This window comes from Cottoperca gobio, chromosome 19, assembly GCF_900634415.1.
Source record: "Cottoperca gobio chromosome 19, fCotGob3.1, whole genome shotgun sequence".
In the NCBI taxonomy this organism is placed as follows: Eukaryota; Metazoa; Chordata; class Actinopteri; order Perciformes; family Bovichtidae; genus Cottoperca; species Cottoperca gobio.
In genome coordinates, this window is record NC_041373.1 from 3,558,403 (window position 1) to 3,580,906 (window position 22,504).

The 22,504-nt window shown below is 40.7% G+C and overlaps 1 protein-coding gene across 1 annotated transcript in view; it reads left to right on the forward strand.

Moving 5' to 3' along the window:
- myocd (myocardin) overlaps nucleotides 1–22,504 on the forward strand; it is a 107,311-nt gene that overhangs the window by 6,389 nt on the left and 78,418 nt on the right. Inside the window, 1 exon segment of the mRNA XM_029455876.1 lies at nucleotides 6,360–6,417. The gene's annotated coding sequence lies outside the window, so the exon portion shown is untranslated.

The following is a 22,504-nucleotide window of genomic DNA, read 5'->3' on the forward strand; positions in this document are numbered from 1 at the left end:
ATTCTTTAAACGTGTCTGTTATCCCACTGCTTTAACAGTAACTAAAAGCATATTTGGCATAATGATTAAATGACTAGGACTTTCCTTGACATAAGAGCAGATCAATATGATGATATTGGCTTTCCACCTCTAATGCACTTGTATTTGTAATTGTAAGTGTTTGAAATTTGCCATCCCAGGAAAGTGCCCAACCATCTGGCCACGGTTAAATGAACTACATGGATGACTATCACATACGCTGCGAGCACATGTACAAAGTTTACGGTAGGATTATGGAATGGCTTTTAATTGGAGAGTGAGTTAACCTGGGTTGAGACACTGATCTCACTTATCAGATTTAGAGTTGAAAAGACAGTGACAAGTTATTATTTTCTGCAACTTTCTTTTTTTAATTCTGCCTTGGCAGAACATTTGCTTACTGTGTTGATTAGACTTTTGGTGTTGTAATGTAACCTTTCATGAAGAATGTAATGATCTCACACATCATGCAGATGTTCTCAATCAATATTTGTTGATGTGAAAGCCCATTAGTTTGCTAATTACATTTGCATAAACATTTCACCGTTTCATATTTACTATGTTAAATTGGTTTTCATACAGAGTTTACATACAGTGGCCCTCAAGTGCTTACACATGTTTGGTGTAAATACTGTTTGGTCTATACACATGCATATACAGCCAATCACGTTCTGTACATGTACGTATTCATGGCCACACACACATACGCAAACAAAAGATCAGCAGCATCCCGCACTAAACAGCTTGCATTCCCCACCAATGACTTGCTCAGAGTAAACAAACATTGATCTGCTCCTCCAGCAAGGCACCAGTATTGAGGTGCTGTTTGTTTGCTGGACACCCCGGCCTAATCTAAACAAGCTATTGAACTGGGCTTCATGAAAGGTATCATTTGGACATGTTAAGAGGATTTTTCAGCTCAAAGCTCTGCACAGCCACAGTTTACAACATCTACATTGCTGTGGTTTGGCTGGCTGTCACAAGAGATAATTAACTAATTGCTGAGCCTGGCAGCGAAGACTTGATGCAATGAATGCGCGCTCTCTGGCGGCCATGTTGGAGGTCCACAAGTTTTAATTCAATAGTCTGTGCAGTTCATGATAGGAAACAATGATTCTACAGAACTAATACATTAATATTTTGTGCTGCAAGCAATTGCACCAGTCAGCCAGTCAGCTGGTTCAAAACACTTTGCTTGATTATTATTATTATTATTATTATTATTATTATTATTATTATTATTATTATTATTATTATTATTATTATTATTATTATTATTATTATTATTATTACCGTATCACTTGAGGCTTATTATTTACACTAAATGTGTAAGAGTGAACTAACCAGTCAGTAATAAGAGCACTCCACTGAATTGGCACCGTGCTCCTATAATGATCTTAGAGATATCATATTCCTTGTCACAACCTGGGGCGGGCAGTTACTTGTTACTGGTACCACATATAAGTAAAAAAGTAGTTCATTAGTTAACTTTTAAGATTCCTTTTTAAAACTGTACTTTTACTTTTTACTTGAGTATGTTTTTGGGCTAGTAATTTACTTTAAACTTTGCTACTACTCTACGATCACGCAGAAGAGTGTTAACCAGTTTCCCCTTAAAATATAAAAGTGAAGCAGCCTGTATGGGCCTTTCACAAGCCGGCAGACATACTTTCAGTTTTACCGTATTGAAAGCTTATTCAGTCTTTGCAGAACAAGTGTCGGCTACACACTGAATAACATGGCAGTCAGATTACCAAATAATATAGCCTGCATATAAGAGTTCTGTTTGAATTCTTATGCAGTAAGAGGTTGCTCTGTATAAACTCACTACATCAATTATTCATTGTTGTATAAAGCTAATGCTAACACGCTCATGTTAGCGTGTTAGCATGCTGATTAGTACATCATATTTACAATGTTAACACTCTTAGTTTAGGGCGTTAGTATGCTAACATTAGCTAGTAATATGAATGTCTATACAAAGATATTTGAGATTTGAAGACATATCATAGTTTGAGTAGCTTAAACTGAGTCAAATACTTAAACAAATCTAAACCACAAGTTTGTGTCGGAGGGCTTTTTGGATTCTTGCAGCATAACACAGCCTCTATTTTTATATCTTTAATTAGGATAAGAAAAAAAGTACTTTTAGCCAAGCTATCTTACATTAAGGCCTTTGAGACATTGTTACATGTCTTAGCCTGAAAGTCCCAGGTGCATTGTATAACATTAATGAATGAAGGCTGCATAACTCTGCATGCTGTTTCTTACTTACTGTACACGTCCAAGATACTTAAAAAGAAGAGAACCATAGTTTAATATTGCCAGAACATTGACATTAATATTGTTACACCTGTGCATTCCCTGCTGTGTCTGCTGTATATTTTGCAGTCTTTCTGAAAGGCTAATGTATACAGTATGTTCTGCTGTACTGCTATTAAAAAAGAGAAGACATAACAGAAACATAACAATGTGAAGTGTTCAACAACTACCGTGAATCCTGAACAGTATCTGAAGTAGTGTTGATTGCTAACTAAATATTTGTTATCTTAATCTTGAACTTCTAATATCTCTCTCAGTGCAGTACAGTCCCTTACTGTACGCCGTTGAACTCAAACGACTGTGAAATGCTCACTCAGGAACAGACCTTTAAGGTCATTCTGATTCTTCAGCTTGACACAGACTGTATGTCTCATATAAACAAAACAAATGTGTGTATAGAAATAGTCAATTAAAATATAATTCAATTTAAATACAACGCAAATCTATCAATGACTTGTATACATACACTGCATGTATTTGTTAAATGTTATTGTCATGTAACATTTAAAAGAGCATTTCGCAAAAGAGTTAACTCTGTTGATAAGTTAAAACTGAGCCCCATGGTTAGTTATCTGTCCCACAGAAGACCTCAGACAATGACATAACCCCTGTCCTTTCTGCAGCTTTCTTCATGCTACTGTACCAGTGAACATGGCAGCCATCATATTTAGATGTGATTCTGAAACATGTTGAGTCATCGCCTACAGTTGCTGTACATTAGTGTTGTGATGGCAAGATAACATACCTGAACAAACATGTGGCTCTGGCCTTCCATACCACAAACACAACTGCTCTGGTTGATTTATATTTAGACATGATTCTCCAGTTGACGACAGGACACGTGGCTCCCCGGACTTTTGTGACACAATTCGTGTTTCTGCCATTATTCCTGTGTTCTTGCACTAAAGTGTGGTATGAGTCTGGAAGTCTGCTTTCATTTGTGTATACTGTTGATCTTTGTATGCATAAGCCTTCATCTTTGATCATCTTGCACATAACCTTTACTAAGCTTGCAGCATGTCACGCTCTCTTCTCACTGACATCAGTGGTGCAGGTTCCTGTTTCTGTTTAAAGTAATGGAAGTGAATTTAAGCAATTCCAGGTTGTGGCAAGGTTGTAAAATCTGGAAAAGTGTGAAAACAGTTACTCTTTCATACCTTACCACTGCACTCTTTTGTCCCATGTTGTAAGATACAGAGAATGAGATGATGGATTCATCTGTTTGCCATATCACACACCTCCTCCTTTGTCTTTCGCCCTGTGAGTTCTCTCAGCCTTGGCGGAGGCTTTGGAAGCTGCACTAGCCCTCCGTGTGCTCACCACTCGGATTAATGGCTGTTTTGGCAACATATGAGCTCATGGGTAATTGGCCGAGGTGACGTTTCCTGTTGAATGCTACCTGGGTCTTTTGTGGTCGCCTTCATGGTTGGTCGCCTCCCCTGCCACTAACACTGGTAATTGAGCAGCACTTTTGTGACACTGGCTGTGAACCGTGATGAGGAAGTTACATGCTTCCACAAAGTGTCATTGGAGAGAATGACAGTAAAGAAGAGCTTTTACCCTGAGGCATGCCGTATGATTTTTATGTTAATCACTGTGATCATTTACCTATGATGACTACGAAAATATCATGGCTTTGTTTTTACCTTCATTTTGTCTTTCAGTTGAAAAGTAAATGACATGAAACAACATATTGTTATAGCTCACTGTGAAGCACTAGTGGAGCAGATTAGTTAATTGTCTCTGTTCCTCAAGCCCCTACATTTTCAACACAATTTCCTGACTTTGTCATTCCCTAGCTGTCCACCAGATGACAGAGTTTCCTGCCCTCACCTGAACGTGCTCCTCCATGCACACCTGTGCCTTATTCAGCCATTAAGGCAAGAAATGGCATAAAATGGTTGAACCTAATTCCTAACCCTGGTATTGGTACAAAATGATCTGTGACCCTCATTAAGGTGACACACACACACACACACACACACACACACACACACACACACACGCACGTACACACACACACACACACACACACACACACACACACACACACACACACACACACACAGTGAGATACGTTCACCTACTTAGTAACTTCCTACAAACTGACATTCACAGCCTCTCACGCAGTAACTGGACAGGTTGGAACTTCTTTCTAAGGCTCTCTATTTTTCATTCTTGCAACTACATCCACCACGTTCACACATATTGTCAGAAAGCGTGCATCGTTATCACTCAAGTCTTTGCCAGAGCTCCATGAGAAAAGACCAAGAGTTCATACAACCGCACTAAAAGGTGGAGAAATAATGAATAATCAGCATACGCGTATGAAAAACTAACAGAACCCAAATTAGTTTGTTGCTTTTTAATGTGAGACCTGTGATGTTTGGTTACACGATGTGCCTGTAATAACAGAGAAGAAGAGCTCCTGAGTTCTCCTGCTTTGAATCCTCTCAGTGTAACTCTGCCTTAAGCAGTCTGCATACATAGATGAAAATAACATGGCTGAAAAAGACCAAAGTAAAACTGTCAAGAATGAGCACTGGTCTGGATGAATGGACATGGACGAGGCTGTGCATTCTTCACTGGGTTACTGCCTTGTTGTTTGTGTCCTGAAAGAAGTTACGCTGAACCCATCGCTACAGGGCGAAAGGATGTTTAGGAATTCCCAAAAAGCACAAATCAGTTGTTTTAAAATAGATTCTGTATCACTACTGTTTCTTTTTGTTTCTTTTTCTGTATTGATAATAAAGCTAAAGAATAATTTCCTTTACAAAAGTTGCCCTCAATACGTTTACTTCTTCAGTCTAAAGACATAATGAAAACTATAGTGTATTGCAGTTGTTGGCTGTTTCCTCTTTCAGAATACTTGATGCTGTCATTAGAGTAGCTGAGAGGAATGGCATGACTTCATGTCAGCGTCATTTCCTTGGAAAGGTTTTGTAGTCCTCTTATCACATGGGAAAGAATTATGTTTACAGGATCTATTAAACCATGCAGCTCGCCTTGTTTCTTCAGTGATTCAGCAACTTAATGAAGTACTACACATACGCTTATTATTGTGCCATTCAATCAGGGGGATTTGATATGAAACCAGAATACAGCTGATCTTAATTGACGTCAGTCTTTTGGCTTATTAAAAGATTTATATCTGCTGACTTCTTGTTCATTCTTCCAAGACACATAAAAGAATATGCACGCTGAGTGTGTGTGTGTGTGTGTGTGTGTGTGTGTGTGTGTGTGTGTGTGTCTTAAGTCTGTGTGTTTTTATTCTGCTTGTGCAAACTAGTAAAATCAGATGACTTGCAAAGAACTCAAGAAATGAAGTTGACAACATCCTTTGTTTCCTCTCTTTAATTGTGTGATATCACTCTGCACCAGCTTCAAACGTGGCGTCCACATGACTGCGCAATAAGCTCAGGCTTTTGGCTCTAAGGTGCAGAAATGAAGTCTTCTTCAATTAACTGGAACTTGGGCATTTCCCTCTTGTACCCTCTCCCATATCCCACTGGGATTGGCAGAGCTGTTGGCACTCTGTGGGATCCACATTAACTGTGTGAACATTCTTGTCGTGCTATTCTGGTGTATTTATTGGCTCCCTGATTACATGCGCGTTTACTTGGCAGTTTGTTACCCGCCAAGCATCATGATCCGCAGGGATAGTTGGAGCTTTTAGGGGTTGTGCTTCATCACTTTGATGCGCTGTCAATCAAAAGGCAGAAACTAAACACACAAGGCTGTTTTCAAATCCCCAACCTCCACTTCTGACGGAGAACCCGAGATGTTGATGATGAAAGATGAGACTGAAGTTGTTCTTGCTGATGGTGTTAGTTATAAGTCAATCACAATTATGTTCATAACAAGAACAGACTACAGTATATTTTAGTTTAGCAAAAAGTGGACTTTGTGGCTCAACAGTTCTATTGCATTGCAGTAGATGTAACAGGTGTACCTAATAAAGTGGCCACTGAGTGTATTTTTATCATGTTTACCATTATCATTACATCTCCCTCTTACAGGTGGAGGACAGCAGGCTGTGGCTTGAAGTAGGAATGCCAAGTGACAACCGGTGAACAGGTAGGATTTCTGTCAGCCTCACATTTCTTGAATAACTGTTTGTCTTGGATGATAATTATTGAAAAGAGAATTGGAGTGTTGTTTCAGTGCATTATAAATGTAATATGTAGTAAAAACAACGCAGCGTCATCCTTGATTCCAATGAGAGCCCTGCAGCCAAACGGTGCGCACAATGTGTCACCCTATGAAATTAAATATTAAACAAATACAATATTAAATACTCTTTCATGGAAGATCACTTTGTAACATGAAAGTCATATTTCCACAGTTTACCTCCTGACTGGTGAGACAGAAGATACAATGATTTTTACAGAAATAGCTTCACAGACTGTTTTTATTTTACCATCTTGTAAGCCTTAAGATTAATGTGTGAAATGCAAACTTGATCCCCTGGATCATATCTGATCGTCTCACCCCATACCAATGCAGCACCTTGATCTTTTTTAAACGCAGTACTCATTGCAATCTGAATATCTGCTCATTCTATCGATACATCATTTTTAAACAAGATTCTGGGTGAAGCCTTATTTCTGTGTTTCCTACACAAACCACAGGAGAAAGGTAAAAGGGTTGTGTTTGTGGAAATCTTGTATTCAAAGTGCTGAGTCCACAAATGGAGCTGTGTGAAGAAAGTTCCAACTTAGTGCATCACAACACTGCTTGCAAGGGATGTTCACATCCAGCTGTTTTTGCAGTGCTCATTATGGTCTGCCAGGGGCAACAATTAGTTTGAGACAGATTAGTTTGTGTCGGCTGTGTAGGACATGATTGATGATTCTCCTCTTTATTCAGATGTCAACATAAGGCTTGAACATTGTTGTGGAAACATTGTCAAATTTCTTGTTAAACCACCAAAATCATGATTTGAGATTTAAGAAACACCAAATGTTAGGGTTATTTTTAGAGGTGTTTGGAGGATCATGTCATCAACTAATGCAACATTATTTAACATGTGAAATAACTGCTTGAAAATCATTTTGACGCTACACTGACTTGTAATAAGGAATCCCACTCTGAGCCACAATGTGACTTCTGTGAGCGGGTTGTACAATCTCCCGGGTGAAGTGCGTAAGGTTTATCGCAAGTGGATTTTGGTGAAACTGGATCATATTTTATGGATACAATGTTTCCTTGTTTCCCTCTGACTCTCTGTGATTAACTGAGTGTTCTAATGGACAGAAAGCTTTACTTGATGCTAACAGTAGCTGCTGTCAGCTAGTTAGCTGTTAGCTCAGTTAGTACCGGGGGAGTGTTGAGGTTTACGCCGCTAGTAGCCTACAGGAGCTTTGGACGCTGGGAGGATGATGTTTTGAAGCCCGAGGCACAAACCTTGTTCAGCAGCCTCAACGTACATCTTGGCATGAAGGACCAAAGAGGACGTTTACGGAGGAAGCTAAGAAGAGAAAAGGAGAGAGGGACTGGATAAGAGTAAATCTCAGCTGTCAGTTGTTGGTGAGAGCTCCACTAAATTTAAAGGCTGCAGGACTGACGCCCTGATGCTCAGGTGCTAGACAAAGGCCTTCTGCTGTTGGACTAGTTAGTATCATAGTATATTAGCTGGCTTGCTATGTATTGTGTTGTTGCACTAGCTTGATGTTTTTTCAAGCAGATGCTCTCCACACTTAAATATTACTGTAAACGTGAGCTGCTCAGATGTAGTTTAGTTTTCTATGATGTGAGCTGTGACTGATGGGAACTACCTGTCAGCTTTCAGTCACTCAATTCTATAATGCTCTTATTTTATTCTTAAAACTTCCAATAAGACCTAGACTCTCACTGGAAAGGTGGCCACTGAATCTGCCAGAGCTATTAGGTTTTACATTCTGTGTAATATAATATAGAAAAAGCCCCAATGCTCATTAAACATCCAAGAATGATCATTTTATGGCTACACTGCAGGGATTTAAACATTACTGGCCTTCATGAAAAGTGACTATGCACATTTTTCCACCCCATAAAATGTCCTTCCCAAAATACCATAGTAGCTACATATCAATCAGCAGGAGCTTCTTCTTTTTTTACTCTCTGTAGCGATAATACAGGCCTACTGTGTGCGTTACCTGCTCGATGGTGTGCCTTTTGTCTGTATGATAAAGAGTTCATGCTTGTGACATTTATTACAGCCTGTCACAGGTAGGCTCGTACGGCCTTTTTACTGTCGAGCCTCAGCAGCGTGGATCTTATTTCCAAACAACCTTGCGTGTCAGGAGACCTGCAAAATCAAGCTAGTGTCACGCAAATATCCCTCTGCTTTCTGTACGTGGATTTTATGTTAGCCTTATTTCAATTAATTTTCTCTGGTAAGAAGCCTCGGAGATAAGCATTATGCATGAGAGCCCTTCCCTGGACACATACGACCCCCCAATCTTACCTCATCTCGTGGCACCTTGATGTTTTTAGTTTAGAGGCACTTCAGATCTCAGCATCGTTTCATGACCTCAGAACAGTTAATGCCTTTTACTGACAGATTTCTCCATTTACAACTTCCTTTAGGTCAAAGGTGAACGCAGAGGTGAAACAGAGGTCACACTGCTGTTCCCGAAGCTATATACCAAGCCATTTAAATAACACATTTTGAAAAACGACCAGTGCATGTCATGAGATCACAGCATCTCTGAATCTTAGAGGGGATCATGAGGATATCTCTGCTTTCTTTAGTTCCTCTGCTCGGGTTGAATTGCTTGACTTATGACGGAGGGGAGGACTCTGCTGTCAGTGATGCCCATGTGCGCAGCATCTTCTGAGGGAATGATATGAGAATGGGTGGAAGGGATAGAGAAATGAGTGAGTGGTAGGTGAGGGATTGAGAGTATGGTTTAGGAATCTTTACCTTTCTTTTCAGGCATAAATCTGCCAATATAACTCCATATATGGGAGCTTCAACTGCATTCTTCACATACTCAATAAATGATGTCCATACATTAGGAACATTATTTTGCTATGTCTCTTTTAATATTACTCAAAAGAAAAACTCTCTCTCCGTATCATGGGAAAGTGTGTTTACCCTCTCGATGCTGTAGAGATTGAAGGCTAGGTAGAAACTTTTGTTTTGTTTCATTGAGCTGCATCGTGTTGGATTGGAGTATAATATACAAGCGTATAAATAGGAGTGATTGGTGCCCCCATGGGGATATAAAATGTTTCTCTATATTTAACAGTTCGAGGCTAATACAGAACCCATTCCAAAATATAGCTTTTGAACTTTGTTGTTCAGAAAACGTTAGTCTTAAATCACAGAATGTCGGAGATTACACACTGTATATGAAAAATGTAACATAAAAAACACATTGCCAGTCAAGATCTTGGGTGAGTCACAGGTTCCAGCCTGACTTTGTGACCTGTGAATTATGTAAAAAGAAAAGACAAGATACAAGATAGCAGAGTAATGAAGTTCAGATGGTAGGATAAAGCCCTGTTTCTTGTACCGCCTCTAGGCTGTGTGAGAAAACAGAGACGGGAGGCTGAGTGTAGAACAAAGTGTTTCGGTTTGATGTCTGTAAATTCCCTGTTGAAGGAAAAAGTCAGTTCAGCTCAGTAAGAGCGAGGCTGCGTGGGGAGGTAAGACTCTAGCAGGTGATCCTACTCTCATGTAAAGTGTTAATGTTGTTGTTTTTATCAGTAAAATGAATTGTCTTTACTTCTTTATTACTGGAGCACGTATGGCATATGTCACTCATCAACATCGGGGAGGGAAGCGTGGGGATTGGATAAAGTGCAGCAGACCTTGAGACAATCTCCACCAGCGGCATGTTCTGACCACGAAGTGAACCAGACCTGCCGGACCAAATGCCACCGAGGCCGTCATCTAACCATCTTTGACTGCTTTCACTTTTGTTTGGGGTCTTCAAAGTTTGCCATTAGCAATATATGAAGAACTAGCAGAATACAGATATTAGCTATGGGCAACTGTGCTCTATTCACAGTCCATTTTGTACGCTCCACTTTTTAAGCACTAGCTGAAGACTATCAAGTGTCAACAACTGCCTCTTTATAACCATAAGTCCTTGCTTTAGGGAGCTGCTCCTTGTGGCTGATTGGGATTACTTTCTGTACCCCACTTTAAAAGAAAGGACTAAGAGCTTCATTTGAAGGCCTCTCATGTATCCATGGCCACCCAAGAGTGAACATAGCTTTCACCTGGACCAATATTAGAACATTATAACACTGTATAGACGGTTTGTCGCCCCTAAGAACACAACAAAAAACAAGTTGTGCATCACATTTCTCCATGCTTGCCAAAGTATTATCTATGAATATACTCTGAGAATCACTCCAGCTTGTGTTTTTGATTACTTTAAGCCAAGATACCTGAGAGCAGGATCAGGAACAGGATCTGAGGTCCCGTCCCGTGACCCCTTAGATGAGGGACCCCACCTCTAACCTCCGTTCTCTTGGTCCTGACCTGCACCCTAAAGTTCCCCAAAGATAGGACAAATGAGATTAAAGGGGAGTCCCTCTTTCAGCGACCTTCTGTTGCTATTTTGAGAATAATCTTTGTTCATTTTTTAACACTCCCCTTTAAAGTGACAGGCTCTAAAGTCCAGACAATGCAGTTGAGAGGTTGGCCCTGTCAATGGACTTTTTGGCACAAAAACTGTCAATTCCTCTGAGAGTTTTATTCTTCTTGTGCGTCTTGGGGATGAACTTGAAGCATCAGCGGGTGAAACGCTGCCCACCCACGGAGGCCTTTCTTGTGGGGAGACGCTACGAGCGTTGTCTCCTCTCTGGATCTCTGAGCTGTCCCCATGTAAACAGCCTCCCTGCAGCAGGAGGAGGCAGACGAAGCAAACTGTATTCCTCCAGCTGACAAAGACATTCACTTCTGAGGAATGCAAATTTAGATTGTGAACGCTCCCTTTGCTTTATCACATTGGACAAACAGTGCTGAGTTATTGGGAGGATTATGAATAACTTTTTTCTACAGTGGAAAAAGGGAGATGTGGCCAAGACAGAGTCATCAGAGGTCCCTAAAATAGAGTCTGTCTGAGAATGAAGCAGAGAAAGGTGAACGCCGCTGGTTGGTGTGCTTCAGTTAAGCCGATTCTGCTTCAGTGCCCCCAAAAACCTGATTAATTTCAGTGGAATCCTCACTATTCTTGTGTGGATATAGCCTGTTTGGGTTTTCAGAGATGCTTCAGCTTTCTAAGTTGTGAAGCTTTATTGTTTTCTTTTAATAAATGGTATTTTGTGTGGTGTTTAATGTAAATATTTTTGTTGAGGTGTGCTGCGCATGCATGTGTTTACTTTGGAGATAATGGCTAGCATGCCCTTTTTTGTTTACAGGTCTTATTGGCTCTTCACTCCCAAACTTTGAATACGATTTGCTTATTCTTCTTCTCACTCATTGAGTCTGAGACAAGTCAACAAGACATCGCCACATGCACAAGCATGTCGAACCTGCATGCAAACACTGGCACACAAGCAAACACACAGACGAATATAAACACATAGAAGTAGCCTCCCTTCTCTTGTGTGTTTATTATTTTCTAAAGATAAATGAGCATTTGCATTAGTGATGTAAATGGTTGGCCGTTTAATTTATTCTGCTCAAATCTCCACAGACAGTTTAGCATGGTTCCCATGACAGGGTCGCAACAGTGCGCTGGGTGGCTTCTGCCAGCCCCTTTTATTTTAATTTAGACCAGAGGCTCATGGGAAAGCTATTTAGAGACCATTTCCTGTCAGCCTCAGAAAACAGTGCCAGTGGTTTGTTAACAGGTGCAAATGAGTGCTAAACCCAAAACGTCTAGTTTACTACTAGTTTATTTGGCTCACATCACAATAGAAATATGCTTTTGTGTTTTGGCGCAGGGCCTTCATCGGAGAGTTTTGAAAGCTGAGATGTGCTACCTTTTCACATGTTGAACATTGTCAGTTTACATCATCAGTACAAGGTGATTTGCAGTATAACTTTCAAATAAGGCACTCTTTATATAGATAATGGGATTCAATCAAATCAAATCCCACTTTATTTATATAGCACAATATCACAAATGTGTCTCAGGAGGCTTTAAAGACTGTACTGCATACATCTGTCCTTAGAGCCTTGTAGCGCAAAAGGAAAAACTCCTCAAAAGAAACCCCACAATTAAAGGGGGAAATATTAGAAACCTCAGGGAGAGCAAACGATCCCTTTCCCAGGACGGACAGACGTGCAATAGATGACGTGTGTACAGAATAAACAACATAATAAAATTACAACATCGACAAAAATGATGATGTGAACATATAAGAAAAAGATGGATCGAGTAGGATGTCAAAAAGCTGTTTCACAAATGCTAACGCTGTGTCAGCCGCTGTCAGTTACTGCCAGCAAATAGCTAATAAGCTAACAAATAAAAGATGCTAACGACACTTATCATTCCAATAAGTCTGATTGTCACTGATTTTGGGTCATAACAGACTCCTTATCTGAGTCAAACATGTTTGGCAGAATCTCTCCCATGTTTCCTCTACTGGAGAAAAGAGACCAGTCACCTGAACTCATCGCTCCGTAGCTCGAGCTCTGCGCCGCCAAGATGTGCACTGCTCAACCTAGCACGAGCAGCGTTGGGTGAATACTTCATTGCAAGCAAAAATCCTTCATTTTAAATACAAAATATGTAAGTATGATTAGAAAAATGTACTTAAAGTATTACAAGTAGAAGTACTCATGCAGAAAAGTGACTGCTGAGACTGAATATTACTATACAGACAGGCATGTAGGCAGGTCTGTCGGACTTGTCCTGTAACAGCCACCAATTTCTTTTGTTTTTGTCAGAGCAATTGATGTGATAATTGTTGGATCTAAAGAGTATTTCAACAAATATAACACATTTTTTTGGAAAAAGGTTACACACCCTAGCTTTAAGTTATCAAATAAATGAAGTGAAGTAAAAAGTATTTATATCTGAAGAGTAGTGGAGTAAAAGTAAAAAGTGGCATGTAAACAAAATAATCAAGTAAATATGAGTACCTCAAAATTGTTCTTAAGTAGCATAAAGGCAATTAAGCATAGAGAAGGCAATTGGGGAGTGTGTATGTGTGTGAGAGAGAGAGAAAGAGAGAGAGAGAAGGGAGGGTGGGCCTACCAGTGACAGAAGGAATGAGTGAGAGATTGAAAGGACAGAGAGAGGGCAACAGTTTGTCTCAAACTACATTCAACATCGACATTAACAACTAGCAGTACTGTTGGAGCAATCTGGAACCCCTGGCCTAACCCTTAACAATAAGGCAGTTCAAATCCTACTCTATGCTGATGACCTGATGGACTACAGCAGCACCTGGACCTCCTGGAGAAGTACTATCAGAACTGGACCCTGATAGTAAAAAAATATTTATAAAGCATTTCATGTAGTCACTGCACGACATGGATTTTTCAACTAAATAGGTATTTTAATAGCTACCAGTTTACACAAAATCACACTTTATGTTTCGTGACATTTTTAGAGCATTTCAGATCTTGTAATGGGTGTGTATTGGACAGAATGTTCAGAGCTAGAATGGAGAGGAGCTTTATATCTTCTGAAAACTCTTTTTTACTCTACATAAATAATTTCAAGTCAAAACATAGGGACATTTGTGCTGGTTGCAGACATGTAAATACTGTATGTAATCAAACAGACACACATTTAGCTCAGTGAGCCTCAAAGTTACAGGAACTCCAACCAACTGACGCATTGAACCCAAAGTTAACTGAAAGAGAAATTTCTGGGGGGAAACAGAAGGTTGCAGTTTTCTAATCTGTTCCTTTGCTCACATTTATGACACCGCAAACATAAACATAACATTTGTTCGGATGAATCTCAAATATTCCTCTTTCACACAACGTGTCACTTTTGTACCTCAACAATACAGATACTGCTATTAATATTTACTTAGGACAGGTAATATTAGCATTGCTTATATATTATTATTTGCTTTGCAAAATGTCATGCAAATAAAGCCAATTAAATAACAAATTGAAAACATTGAGAGAGAGAGCGAGAGAGAGAGAGCGAGCGAGAGAGAGAGAGAGAGAGAGAGAGAGAGAGAGAGAGAGAGAGAGCTCTGTCTTTGGGAGCAGGACGACCCATGTGACTCGGCCTGCCCCTCTTTGTGTTTCCCACACAGTCTGCCATGACCAGAGCTATATCCACACCATCATATTCACATTCTGTCTGCAAACTTCCCCCGACTTATGATTCATAGCTCAGTGAAGGCTCGATGTTTGCTTATGGAAATGCCAGCTGCACATGGCATCACCAGCGCACTTTTTCTACAAGGCTGTTGTCCTTCCTTTTACTCACAGAGCATTGAGAACTGATTGTGTTGATATTTGTAACTGTCTCAGGATAGCGGCATTTTATTTTTCATTATATCTCCTATATTTTAGGGTTATAAAAATGCTTTCCATCATTTTGCCCATGCTCATGGTTATTACTTATAGTAATGTTCTATATTTGTTGTCTGCAGCCTGTGGTTCTTTACATGAGAGACTGTGGGAATTATCAGATAACATGGTCTCATATTATGAAAAAGTACCTATTCTAGATGTAGTTGCCATGGGAACAGGTGTACTTGGCATGCATGTCCAGTTTGTATACAGTGCAGCTCCATGCTACACAAGAATAGTGAATGCTATTAGGCATTAAATCAAGACTGTGTGTTTTTTTTGATCTGATCTAACTACATTTCACTGATGGGGCTCAGGAGGTAGAGCGGCTCATCCACAAATCGAAAGATGAGAATTTCTCACCAGTTGTAGATTATATGTAGGTTGACTATATGGACTGTTCTACCAAATTGGTTCAAAGTCAAAGTTGCGATCATTTTGAAATGTGTATGTTGTTTTTCTAAAACTTTGTCCGTTTCCAGTATATATATATTACCATATCTAAGGTATAAATATCTAATAAAAGAACACTAATTTTTTACATTGTATTTGTAATTTACATTTGTATATACACTCTAATAAAAATGTTTATATTAACACATTGAGATTGCATTTCCATCTCCCCACTAAAGTCTATTTTAACACATATTTCTTTGAAGGTTTTCAAAACCAAATCAATTAAAATCCTAAAAGTTCAATTCATAAGATTCATCAAAATCTAAATGTATTTTTCCTTTGTAAAGTGCACACAGCTGATCAAATTGATGTTTAGTTAATGAATGATGAAATTGAACATATGATAAACCAATCATTATCATAACATTTTTGACAGAACACCCAGTGTTTTGGTCTTGACCACAGTGGTTTGTTTGCAAAGTTTTATCATATACCCTCAAATGTATTGTTTAATCTAAACTCTATTACTCCATAAATATTACAAACACAAATGTGTTATGATCAACAAATGAAGTCATTTATTCATGAAGACATAACAATTGTCGCCATCTTCAATAACTATTTGTTCTGGAAGACAAACATTACTCATCAAATGCCATTGAAGTTTCCATTAAGACGGACTGTGGTTTCAGTATAAAACAAAAGACAAGCAAAAAAAATTACTGATGCTGTTGCTTTAATTAGTACTACTTAAGTAGTAGTAGTAATATCCTTGAAAGGTCTGTAACAAATAGATTCAACTTCTTAAAGAAGAATACACACACACACACACATACACACACACACACACACACACACACACACACACACACACACACACACACACACACACACACACACACACACACACACACACACACACACACACACACACAATGTGTTATACTGTTGAATCTGAATGAACTGATGTGAGCCTGAACTTGAAACTTGATCAAAGTTCACCTCTAGTTTTTGGAACCAGAAGTGACCATATTTGGAGCTGGGGAGGAGCAAGGCCCAATGGGGGCAGGTAACATTAGCATAGCAAACACTTACCAGCTAATGCTAGCGCTAGTTAGCTAGCTTGGTTAGCGTGTACATCCGTAACTCATGTTAACTGGGATTGGCATCCTGATTATGGATAGCAAAAAACAAGTTTATCCATCCATCCATCCATCCATCGTCTACCACTTATCCGGAGTCGGGTCGCGGGGGCAGCAGCTCCAGTAAGGAACCCCAAATCTTCCCTTCTCCGGGCCACATCCGCCAGCTCCAACTGGGGGATCCTAAGGCGTTGTCCAGGCCAGTGAGGAGATATAATCTCTCCACTGAGTCCTGGGTCTTCCCCGGGGTCTCTTCCCAGCTGGACGTGCCTGGAACACCTCCCTAGGGAGGCGCCCAGGTGGCATCCTTACTAGATGCCCGAACCACCTCAACTGGCTCCTTTCAACGTAAAGGAGCAGCGGCTCTACTCCGAGTCTCTCACGGATGGCTGAGCTTCTCACCCTATCTCTAAGGGAGACGCCAGCCACCCGTCTGAGAAAACCCATTTCGGCCGCTTGTACCCGTGATCTCGTTCTTTCGGTCATGACCCAGCCTTCATGACCATAGGTGAGGGTAGGAACGAAGATCGACCGGTAGATTGAGAGCTTTGCCTTCTGGCTCAGCTCTCTTTTCGTCACAACGGTGCGGTAAAGTGACTGTAATACCGCCCCCGCTGCTCCGATTCTCCGGCCAATCTCTCGCTCCATTGTCCCCTCACTCGCGAACAAGACCCCGAGGTACTTGAACTCCTTCACTTGGGGTAATGGCTCATTCCCTACCCGGAGTAGGCAATCCACCGGTTTCCTGCTGAGAGCCATGGCCTCAGATTTGGAGGTGCTGATCCTCATCCCAACCGCTTCACACTCGGCTGCGAACCGATCCAGTGACTGTTGAAGGTCACAGACCGATGATGCCATAAGGACCACATCATCTGCAAAGAGCAGCGATGAGATCCTCAGGTCACCAAACTGCAACCCCTCTCCTCCACGACTACGCCTCGATATCCTATCCATGAAAATCACGAACAGGATTGGTGATAAAGCGCAGCCCTGGCGGAGGCCAACATTCACGGGAAACGAGTCCGACTTACTGCCGAGTATCCGGACACAACTCTCGCTTTGGGCGTACAGGGATGGATGCTGCGGGAAGTTTATATATATATATATATATATATATATATATATATATATATATATATATATATATATATATATATATATATATTTTTAGGGCTGTCGAATTAGCGCGTTCATTTCGATTAATTAATCACAGAAAAATAACGCAACAAAAAAATGTACGCAGATTAATCGTGCTCTTAGATGCCCCTTGACTCTTTACGTCACCGGCGCGGCGCGGCCACAGCAGCCTCGTCAACATGATGAAGCGGATGAGAAAACGTTACTTGGCCCAGTGAATGGAAAGTTTACATTGATAAACTCCCGGATGTAACTGTTGATGCTCCGTTCTGTGTGATTCCTGCAGCAAAGAATGTTCGAACCATCAAGCTGAAATATATATATATCTATTATATCACCTCAACGCAAAGCACTTAGCAGCTAACTCGGAGCTAGCTAGCACCGCCGCTGATGCTAAAGTGATCGACCCGTCTCGTCATCTCTCGATCAGGCGTTCAGACGCAGAATGAGTCGGTCTACCTGAGACACATTAACAACTCCATCAAGAAATGTATTGCAATGTACTGCAGGTGGTAGAGGACAGGGGCTTAACGGAGGCTTTACAGATGATTCAAATGACACAACCTTTAAGCCGCCGCTACATAGGCTATTGTTTATTGTGCAATGAAAGATGTTATGCCCGATTTGAAATTGCACTTTATGTCAAACTGATGGTCTGTGTTGTCTAAGATAATAGTGGAAAACAAGATATTGGAGAAATAGTATTGAAATAAAAGACATGCTAACAAGTTTATAATGCTACTCATTGATTCACTCATCTTCCAAAAACTATTTGAATATTTTGAAATGCTTCTCACTGCAAATATTGATATATGCGATAATTTAGATTAATTTAGATTAATTAATCACAAAGCTTGTAATTAATTAGATGTTTTAATGTTTTAATTGCTTGACAGCCCTAATATATATATATATTTATTGGGAAATAAATAGCAATGGTGACCAACTTTTTACAACTAACTTTCCTGAACTGAAAACACACTGTGAAAGGGTTAAAGTTGTAGGACAAAAACATGGACAACACCCCAAAAGAAGTCCAGGGCTATTTAAATGCACACAGAACCATGGATACGCATTGCTACGCCTCAACTTCAAATACATACAGAATTTGTGTGCCTTTTTATCTTTGTCCTCTTTAACTCTGATTTAGTTCTGTTTGCACAATTAAAGGCTGCAAATCAGTCATCTTGAGCTACGAACAGTAGCTTTATTGGTCACTCTGCCAGTCAGTCAGTGCACAAACATTTCTCCATCCTTTGGCGGCCACATTTTCCTGCCTCAGAGGATGAAATTTGGTATAGAGGTGTTTGGGTGTGAAAAGTATGTTTTCATGCCCGGGTGTGTGGCAGTGAGAGTGGCCTATAACAAAAAGGCGCATAACTTCAAAACCTATTTACGTGGGAGGTATTGCACTCAGCAGAGAGTGTTTGTGAGGTTGTGTGTGTGAGTGTGTGTGTTTTTGAATACATGCAAGAATCGATACATGCCTGTATATGGTTGCAGGTATGGGTAATACGTGCTTGTTTTCTTAGAAGTTTGCTGTCCTTGAACTGAGAAGCTACTGACTGCTGGAAGATTCAACAAGTTGTGTTTAATCAAATTAGTGCTAAACTAAATGATACACAAAAAACCTGGGCCAGGTGATGTTCCAGCATAGGAGTATTGCTTGGTTGACAGGGCTCTGGTAAATGGATTGCATTTATATAGCGCTTTTCCGATCTTTGCGATCACTCAAAGCGCTTTACAAGACATGTTAGCATTCACCCATAGTCAGTAGCTCCCATACAAGGTCCACATCAGCTCGTCAGTAGGGATAACCATTCACACACACTCACACCGTTGGCCATTGGGAGAAATTTGGGGTTCAGTATCTTGCTCACTTCGACATGCTGACTGCAGGGCCTGTGGATCGAACCACCGACCTTTCGAACAACCAACCTTTCGAACACTGTCGAACCACTCTATCTCCTGAGCCACAGCTGCCCCATGTCATGGGTATATAATGAAACCAAGGAAGATGCATAGTTTGTTTGTGCCCAACTGCAATTGACCATGGGAGGTACTGCTTTTTTGTGCAGCCATCCAACACAATAAGGCTTATCTGTTCTTGTGAAACCAGGAAGCACATGTTTAAAAGTGCAGGTTTAAGACTAAAACTGTCTACACACACTGAGGTAGATCCACCATGAAATATCTAGGACTGGAGTAGTTATGGAACCAAGTTACAGATAACTTTGCATCAGTTACCCAAACCTGTTCTCCTGGTGAAAAGACACTGAGAGTTTTGGCACAGTTACGCCTGTTGTAGTTCTCAGGATCTGATATCCCCTTCTGATTTTCCTTCCAAGTCAATGTGATGCTGACTTGAGGAGCAGAGCAAAACAGTAACTGCTCTGGAGAGGTGTGGTTTTATATGAAGCCACATGAAGCTGCAAAGGCATCGGGACACCTGCTGTGCAAACTTTAAAGGTACAATGACATTGGTGGACCTGGTGTGAGATAATGGTGCTATCTCAACCTACCTGAAGAAATAATCAATAACAAGTAGGTAAGTGTTCTCCTAGGACAAACAGGTCCACCCCAAACCTTTGCCATGGTCTTTCAGGGAGTTCTGAAGGCATGAGTGGCTCTCATGTATTTTGGCTAGCACGTTGTGCCTCATCTCCGAAGGTATTACGAGGCGTGTGTCTTTCATCAGCACACATCATGAGTGTAGCTTGCTCTGACCAGTAGCTTTTCAGCACAGGTTCCTGTCCAGGTTCCTTGCCATCATTCTGTAAACAGCATACCTGTCAACATTGGAATTTCAAAATAAGGGATATTTTCTGGCGGACTCCACCCATACCTTAACAGCTCTGAGCTCCCCAGCCCCAACCGATATAATGTAAATGTAAATATATAAGGGACGGGTTCAGGAATTACATGTTTATTTAAAGTATGTATTACTTATACAGACATGTTTATAAGATGTATGTATTTTAATTCCATATATACATTTTATTCAGTGTGGGAGTCCCTAGCATCTACAAGGGACTTGTTGTAAACATAGGCTAGCTGAAGGCTACATTATTTTTGGCGCAAAGCATTGACATCTTTCCCTCAGCTTTACTCACTTGGTCTGCCTCTGAAACAGTTCTTGTCACAAATGAAGTCATTGACAATGTATGTTTTGTGCCTCTTGGGTGTGCTTGTGCTTGGACGCTTTTTCCGCCGTGTGCAATACTAAAATCTGAATGGCACACTTTACAAAAAATATGAGTTTGCCCGACTCTGCTTTTTATTAAATAAGGGAAGATCTCCTCCCATTTGTCTAGTTACTTGCATAAAGTTTTAACTTGTTTGGCAGGTACAACTGCGTCTCCATCTATCTCCCGGTCACTGTGACTCATCCATATGTTTTTGTCTTCTTCTGTGTTATTGTTCCTGTTTTCTTCTTCTGTGTGTTTACTGGCGGATAACGTTTTTCAACTAAAGTTAAACATAATAATGCCACTTGCTTTACCGGAGGCCTATTTTTATTTTTGAAAGGCTAAAAATACGACACAATTACGGGAAAATATTTAAACGGGAGGACAGCAGGGATAGAAGGAAAAATGCGGGATGGTTGACAGGTATGGTAAACAGCATCATCAAATCAAATCAAATCAAATGTATTTATATAGCCCAATATCACAAATTACACATTTGTCTCAGTGGGCCTTACAGACTGTACAGCATACGACACCCTCTGTCCTTAGACCCTCACACCGCACCAAACTTCCTAAAAGAAACCCGACAATTAAAGGGGGAAAAAATGAAAGAAACCTCAGACGTTCAACAGATGTCGTGTATACAGGTTAAACAACATAGTACAAATACAACATCCATTTGACAGAAATTATGTTGTGATCGAAAAAGAAAAAGAAAGGATAAGATAGGATCCAGGACAATGTCACAAAGGCTTCCGGGGTCAGGCAGGACCAGGGCAGCACACACAGCCACGATTCATGATCCAGGCACAAACTTTAACAGTGGCAACCTGCCACATGAGAGACACAGAAACTCCGGGGATGATGCCCCGGATGCTGAGGGACCGGATCATGACACTTAAGCAGACAGTGTCAGCTTTTAGTTGCCCTCTCAGGTTTCCTTATAAGGAAATCCTGGAACTGTTCACAGGCCCATTTGAGACCCAAAGCCTCCTTTTCTAGATGTGCGTCCCGTTGTTCAGTTGGAGTATGCGACCGTGATGCGTAAGCCACACCTCTAAAACACCTCTTCCACCTCAAAACCCAAAACCCCCAAGCCATACAATGATGCATTGCCTGACACTTTGGTGTCTCGGTTTGGGTCATACATGGCTAGCACAGGAGGAGAAGACAATGCTTTCTTCAGTGTTTCAAATGCCATCACCTGGACCATGCCGTTTTTCTTAGAGAAAAGGTTGTCTTTTACCGCCAGCTGGGAAATTAAAAACTGGTTGACTATCCCAAAAAAACTGCTCAACTCACCATCATTTGTGGGGTCCTTTATCTCCATGATGGGCTCCTCCTTCCTTCCCTCCTTGGGTCAAGTCACTTGCCCACAGTTGTAATGATAAGACCCAAGAAGACCACCTCGCTCTTGGAGAGCTCACACTTGTCCACATTCAAGGTGATGCCAGCTTTGTAGAACAGCATGGAGTCCAGCGCCATGCTTTCCCTGGTCCTGCCCCACACCAATATATCATTGGACGTAACAAAAGAAAGTAGTAAGAAGTAGAAAAGAAGAAAAGAAGTAATGGAATTATTTAAACGTATACATGCCTGGATGTCCCTTTTGTGTCTAGTCAGTAGAAAGTGGTGGAGTTTCACTGTGTTTACTATTGTTTATTTGTACTATTCGCAGTACATGCCGCTATGACGTTATGTAACTATTTGAGCTATAATTCTGAGGGGGGGGGGGCATGTCATTGCCATAGTTATGCCAAGCCAACATGCCATTTTGGCTAAATCTCCTCCCTCAGGTCATCCGCTCCCCCAGGACCTTTCGAGAACATGGACCAAGCTTGTTTCCCATCTGCTGGGCCACAAACAGAACC